The sequence below is a fragment of the Gekko japonicus genome, unplaced genomic scaffold (assembly GCF_001447785.1).
Source record: "Gekko japonicus isolate JY-2015 unplaced genomic scaffold, Gekko_japonicus_V1.1 scaffold29, whole genome shotgun sequence".
Taxonomy (NCBI): Eukaryota; Metazoa; Chordata; class Lepidosauria; order Squamata; family Gekkonidae; genus Gekko; species Gekko japonicus.
The window spans coordinates 1,560,891-1,568,656 of NW_015172003.1; positions in this window are offsets into that span (position 1 = coordinate 1,560,891).

Genomic DNA, 7,766 nt, shown 5'->3' on the forward strand with positions numbered 1-7,766 from the left:
GGCGGCGGCGAGGTCAGCTACAGAGCGTTCCGTGCCTCTTGCACTTTCGGGGGATTTAAACATCCCCCGAATTTTTTTTCTACTTTTAGCATTTTTGTGCACACGTGGGGACTGGCCCACGTGTGCACAAACCTCCCCCTCCCCCTCCCCCCCAAGTGCCCCCGGAGGGCTGATTTAGCGATCCACACTCCGGGGGCAACTTGGCTATTTGATATATAGATTTTCTACAGAATTACTACAGTAAATGATTTTGCAAACATATCTTTATTGACGCTTGATTATTTTTGTCACAGATGTTGTGTTTGGATTTTCTCAACCTCCAGGTGGTGGCTGGAGATCTCCTGGGATTACAACTGATCTCCAGGTGCACCTGGTCAGTCCACCTGGGAAAAATGGCTGCTTAGGAAGGTAGACTCTATGGCATTATACCCCATTGAAGTCTCTCCTCTCCCCAAACCCTGCCTCCCTCAGGCTCCACCCCCCAAAAAATCTTCAGGTATTTCCCAACCCAGAGCCAGCAGCCCTACTTGTCAGATAAGACATGACTGTAAAAGCAGTTTGTATTTATTTGATTTCAGGTGGAAAAGTCCTTATAGAAAGAATGTATTGAAATGTAAATAGATAACTGGCCTGAAAAGATAAAGGCCCTTCCTGAAGGCTGATGTCAAGTAAACACTGTCATCCTTGGAAATTTGTTGAAAATACCCTTGGAAAATGCTGTAATTTTCAGGCAGGTAGAGGAGAGGGGTCAAGGCAAGGATTGTTGTAATGGGGACGTGCAAAATGCCTTGAGTTATACCCCAGAGACCCCAATCTCAGGTGTGTGTGTGTGATTATGTCTCAGGGGGTGGGATTATAAACTGTTTAAACTGCCATCTGAGCAGAAGTGAGTTTCCTGTATGGAGATAACCATTTGCCCAGCTGCCAGGAAGTGGCAAGACTGAGGAGAGAACAGAGTGGACTCTGCCTTGACCAGCCTCTATTTTTGATGTTCCAGCAGCCTTGTGTCCATCCCAAAGAGTCGATGCCAAGGTAACGCCAGTGACTGTACAGTTCCTATTAGCCTCGTGTTTTATTTTTCTCTTAGTTCTGCAATAAATACCCTGTAATACTGATATACGTTTCCTATGTACTTGTGCTCTAGCAACTTAAGTTTATGTCACAGTAAATAAAGATATTTCTCTTTAAAAATCTCAGACACTGTTCACAGATTTTCACCTTTGTGCCTGTCTGTTTTTTCCACATAGAGAGTCCTGGCTGGACTAAATTGGGTAGCAGGCAGGAGAAAGTGGGGAGGGAGCCAGGAGCAGCAAACATCACACATGCGCACACAAAACCCTATCTGCATCTCACACCATAGATTGAAGACAAGGAAAAGGGCAGTGCTCGAGTGGTGCCCCCCCTCTTATAGCAGGTGGGAGGGAGGGCAAGTAGGGTAAGTCCGCTCACATGCTCACATGTTCTTCCCCCTAACATGACAGGGACATTGTAAAAGAAAATCCATTTGTTGGAAGTCAGTCTTTTTTCTTCTTCTTCACCTGCTGGAAAAGAAGCAGGGTGAACTGGAGAAAAGATGACTGTAGGAGTAGATGGTAGCGGGTGGCCAGTGTCTTCGATGGCTTTCCTTCACCTTGTCTCTGCTGTCCTTGGAGTCAGGGGGGAAAGTCTTCCTGGAACGCATTCATCTCTGTATTTTTGTATCTCCTGGTCTGTGTTTTCTTGTCAACACTTATTAATTCTGATAATTAGTTCTTCCTCGTGTATTTAAACATGTTTTCAAAGTTACTATTAATTGACCTGTGTTGAGAGACTAAGCATATTGATGGACATGCAAGATCTGGCGTAGAACACATGACTCTGACTGAAATCTCATTTCTGCATAATGTACAGTGAGCATATTAAACTGTTAATGTAGACATATGTGTCTTCCAAAGTGAGCACAGCTTTACCATCTTGCTTGTTAGTTTACAGAGAGCACAGGTTGGGCACAGCCTGGGAGGAATGGGAGCCCAACATCAGCTTAAAATCACCCTTGTGAGATCTTGCTTGGGCAAGGATCTTTCCTTTTTAGCAAGGTGGGTTTTATAAGCATTTTCCCCCAGGTATGCAGGAAAGCTGGATAACCAACAAATCATGTAGCAGCACAAACCTTGCTGTGACATTGCATGTTTTCCTGATGCCTGTTGTTCAATTTGTCCCCCCCCCATCCTTAGAAATCCAGCCTAGCATCTAGGTATACATTTCCCTATGGTGGAGCGTCTCTGTTTCCCTGTTACCATTTGTTCTATGGTAGCTAGGCTTGCCAGCCTCCAGGTGTGCCCTGGAGACCTCCCAGAACTACAGTTGTTCTCTGGACTTAGAGAGATCAGTCCCCTCAAGAAAAGGGCTGCGTTGGAGGCTGGACTCTGTGGCATTGTACCCCACCGAGGCCCCTCCTCTTTCCAAGCTCCACCACCTAGTGGTAGCGTCTGACACAGGCTAGTGCTCTCTTCAAGGTTTACAAAGGTTGATTATAAAAACTTAGGGTTGCCAAGTTAAATTAACTCACTGGCGGGGGAGCCTCGCTGCGCTCTGGGAGCCGTCCCTCGTTGTGTGTGCGTGCGCGCCACCAACACGTCACCGGAAGTGACGCGTGACATCGATCACGTTGAGGGCGTGGCCCCGATCGTTGGAGGGAAAACTCTATGGTTTAGAGTTTTCTATGGTTTTCCCTCTATGGTTTTCCCTCTGACGATCGGGGCCACGCCCCCAACGTGATCAACGTGGTTGCGTCACCTATAAAAACTGCAAATCCTAAAGCATTTTAAGCTGTAAATCATCAGGTGAAAAGATACAAAGATATAAAAATGATTGCAAATACTTAAAAATATACTACAATTAGATTCAAACAGTTGAGGATTTATTGTTGTTTATAACAAAATTTTGTGCATTAGTTGCTGTAGATTTTCCGAGTTGTAGTCCTCTACTTTGTGAAGCTGGTGACAACATAAAAAATAACTGGAAGCAAACACCCCATCTTTCTGTGTTGTGCCTCTGAGGATGCCAGTCACAGCTGCTGGCGAAACGTCAGGTTCTATAATGCCAAGACCACGGCCACACAACCCGGAAAATCTACAGCAACTAATGAACTCCAGCCGTGAAAGCCTCCGACAACAAAATTTTGTTCCTTATTTGTTCTCTGCCTTTTTTACTTGGAATTAAGATCTCTCCAAAAAGGGCATATCTGCAGGGAAATGTATCACCCGATTTGCTTTCAGTAATTTTTTATGTTGTCACCAGCTTCACAAAGTAGAGGACTAGTGACTGTAAGTTGTCTTAGACTGTGATGGGAGTGATTTGAGAAACCTGATCTGCAGGGCTATTTTTGGGCAGGAACGCGCAGGAACGGAGTTCCGGCTGGCTCCCGAGTTGGCCACGCCTAGCAGGAACTCATTAGCATAATAGGCCACACCCAACAACAGAAACTCATTAGGATTGGCTACATCTGCATTAGGGGTGTGTGGCCTAACATGCAAAGGAGTTCCTGCTACAAAAAAAGCCCTGGGTTTTGACAACAAACAAGGTAAACAGAATAAGAATCAACAGGTGGGTGTGGCTGGATGACCACACTTCTGGTAACATGGGGGTGCGGCCTAATGTGCTAACGAGCTGTGCTGTCAGGGGTGTGGCATAATATGCTAATTAGTTTCTGCTGTTGGGTGTGGCCTGTTATGCTAATGAGTTCCTGCTGGGCTTTTTCTACAAAAAGAGCCCTGCTGATCTGTAACGACCGATGGTGGGCTAAGGGTATGAGCCTAACCCTGAATCCAGGGTCCTGCCCCCTCAGTGGCTAGGCTGGTATGATTAATACTGTTCTCATATTGGAATGCAAAGAAACAGCACTCCCTTTCCTTGTCTTGCCTAGTTCTCTTTGCAATTTATGTAAAATACCTTCTCTGCCTCCTGCAACATGGGAATTAGTTTTTCCCCTACACTGTTTTGCAATCTCTCTTTGAGCCAGGTTGTACCAAAGTAATATGATTGTTCCTTACAAGGTGCCACTCCTTCCAGTACCTACCTCTATTTCATAATTTCCTACACACTGTACAGCTTTACTTAGATGCTTTTTGTGTTCCCTGCCTCTGCAAAATGCCTTTGTGGTTTTAGGGGGAGGCTCTTTCCTCAAGTGCCAAATATATACACGTAGCAGATTACCTGTGGGGTTACACCATAAGCAATTTCCAGGGAGCTGCTGCAGCATGCTAGCTTTTGGTTGCATACAGTTTATCTCTTGCATCCAATGGGATTAATTTCTTTCTTCCTGTCCTACATTATTGATTTGCAGATACCACCAGAAGTTGATTAAAGTGAACAGATGTACAAGCAAAACACTTTCTGATGCTTTTGGAGTCCCTTTCCTGTAAAATTGCTTTGTGGCTTTAGTTCTCTTTGTGCAACACGCTCAGATCATTGCCTGGGGCAGCTCTTCCTGAACATAAAAGACCAACCTGTTTAATCTCTAATAGAAAACTAATGAAATTGTTTCCGATTGCTTTTAGACCCCGCAATTGGGAGTCATAATTTCATCTAATGCAGTGGCAGCACCTGGCACTGAAGTTAATCTTAATGCCTTTTATGCAATAGTTGATGCTCCAAGGGCCAAATGGGCATTTGGGGTAAAAATGGATGAAACAATTTAATTTTCATGTGTTTTGGATTATTAATTCTACCTGATTATAGAACTGTTATTTGAACTGTTACTGTAATGGCTCTTCCTTTATGTAACAAGCTGTTTAAGCAGCTCTCTGAAGCAAAGCCTTAATGTAACAGAGAAGGCTGCATATGAACTGACTACTGTGGTCTGTTCTTCACTGCAGCATCGCCTTGCATCTTCATTCTCATCCAGGAAAACGTTTATTGCCTCAGATCTATTTCTGGCTTTTCTGTGTTATTATAGGGTTGCTAATCTCTCTGTGGTGCCTGGAGATCTCCTGGAACTACAATTGATCTCCAGATGACAGAGATCCATTATCCTGGGGGTGAAATGTCTGTTTTGGAGGGGGGACTCTATGGCATTATACCTCACTAAGGTATAATGTCCTCCCCAAACTCTGCCTTCCCCAGTCCCCACCAGGAATTTTCTAACTCAGAGTTGGCACCTGTATCTCCATTACAATATTTATCTAAACAGAACATGGAAATCCATGATTTGATACATTTGCATTGATTTATGTGATTTCTGTTATCTAATGTATGACTGAAAATAACAAAACAGAGATCAAAATGTTTTTTCTGTAAAGGGACTTTACTAAAGGAAAGGGACTTTAAAAATATTTTTATCTTCTCAACAAGAATTCCCGCAGAACAGTTTCTGAACAGATGGCTGGCCTTTTGACCCCTTCTGGCACTTTAAATTAAATTAAATTTATTTTATTTACTTCATTTATAGCCTGCCTTTCTAGCTGAGACTCAAGTTAGATTACAAAATATAAAAATAAATTCAAACATGCTTAGCAGTATAAAATGTCCACTCATTTCTGAGGGCTGCTACATGCATCTCCCTCCCTCCCTTCCTCCACTTAAGACTTTTAAAATGTACACCAAAATCACCAACACCAGACAGTTTGGCTACATCTCCCTATCAAGTATACATGCAAGGGCAAAATCGGGTTTACTATCATATAATAGCTTTCAGTTCCCAGCCTTTCTTTGTAACCCAAATTTAGGATATAAAAGTCAATTATTTGTTCTTGATTCATGCTTCTTTCACAGCAAATGAACCCTGATATAGTGTCTCATTAATCTTATGGAAGAAAACCACACCTGGTGTCCTGCTAGCTTCTCCACTGGACTCTTTCACTACAGTAGCTTCTATTACAGAACAGTGCTATCTCTATCAGTCAAGTAGTTTCTCCATGTAAGGGGATATTCGTATTCTCTAAAAGAATACTCAAGTGCTGCTTTCAGTAAACTCTGTCAAAGAGCTACTGTGTGATCTGTTTAATAAAATATAATGTCTGAGGGATGGCTGAGACTGGGAGGTGGGTATAGCATATCTTTCTGCCTTGCTTTTATTTTCTATTCAGCACTTGAGACACTAGAATCAGTTGAGTGGTGATGAGTTCTGGAACTAGGAACACTACAGGCAGGTGTTAGGAAGATTTCCTTCAAAGCTACAGGAAAAGGAAAACAAGAGAATGGCATATTTGCTTGAATTTTGCACTTCAGAGATACTGAAATAACAATCTGATAAGGGCCAGAATTTAATATTTCAAATCCATGCTTAGGGTTGCCTAGTCTATTTTGCTTACTGGTGGGGGAGCCTCACCGGGCTCCGGGAGCTGTTTGAAGATGTGCGCGCGCCGGCAGCACATCACCAGAAGTAACGTGCGACGTCGACCATGTTGAAGGCGTGGCCCCGATCGTTGAAGGGAAAACCATAGAGTTTTCCCTCCGAAGATTGGGGCCACGCCCCAAACGTGATTGACATGATTGCATCACCTCCGGTGACACAGCCACGCTGCGCTTCGGGGGGCAGAGTTCCCCCCGAGGCCAGATTCCACGGCGGCAGCAGAAATCGGGCCTCCAAAGCGGGGGTTTACCCGCCACCCGCCCCCACTTGGCAGCCCTATCCATGCTTCTTTTAATTTTTACTTATTATTTTATTTTATTTATTAGATTTATATTCTGCCCCCTCCCAAATGCTCAGGGCAGATGACAACACACAAAAAATGCATATAAAATACATAAGATATAAGATAATAAATCCAGGCACTGGCTATTCATTAATAAGCAATAAAATATAGAGAAGTGAATGGGTGGATGAGTTCCCGGAGGACCAACAGAACAAGGTTAGAAGGCCTCCCTGAACAAGACTGATTTGCAGCCATGTGGAAGATTGGAAGGTCTTGCAGGGCTCGAAACTAATTCAGCAATGGATTCCACCAGGATGGGGCCAAGGTGAAAAAGGCCCTTGTCCTGGTGGTAGCCAAGCTGACCTCTTGGGGGCCTGGCACCACCAACAAGTTGTGTGATAATGAGTGCAGTGTATGAACAGGATTATGGTGAGAGAGCTGGTCCCTCAGATATGATGGTTCCAGACCATTTAGAACTTTAAAGGCAAGTATCAGTACCTTGAACTTGATCCAGAAATCGATAGTTAGCCCGTGTAGCTGCTGCAGCACAGGGTGGATACGTGAATCTCAGGTTATACTAGCCACCAATCTGGCAGCTGCATTCTGAACTACCTGAAGCTTCCAGAGCAGCCTCAAGGGCAGCCCTGAGTAGAGCGAATTACAGCAGTCTAAGTGAGAGGTGACTGTGGCATGGATCACTGTAGCAAGGTTGGAGCAAGACAGGTATGGAACTAATTGGTGGGCTTGCCATAGATGGTAAAAGGCAGTCTGTGCAATGTTGGACACCTGTTTCTCAAATAATCTATATATCTAATAGCCAACTTGCCCCCTCCGTGCGGATACTTAAATCAGCACGGAGGGGGCAGCTGGGGGGCCGGGGGAGGTTTGTGCACACGTGGGCCAGTCCCCACGTGTGCACAAAAATACAAAAAGTTTTAAAAAATTTCGGGGGGATGTTTAAATCCCCCCGAAAGTGCAAGAGCGTCTCCTGCGCATGCGCAGGAGACGCTCTGCAACGCCGCCACCGCTGCCGCCGCCTCGGACCAGCTGGCGGGCTGGCGGGCGACGGGGGGGAGGAAGCCGGGCCTCGCCGCCGCCGCTGCCTCCCCGGAGCCGGCTGGCCAGCCAGCCAGCCAGCCGGCCGGCCCCACA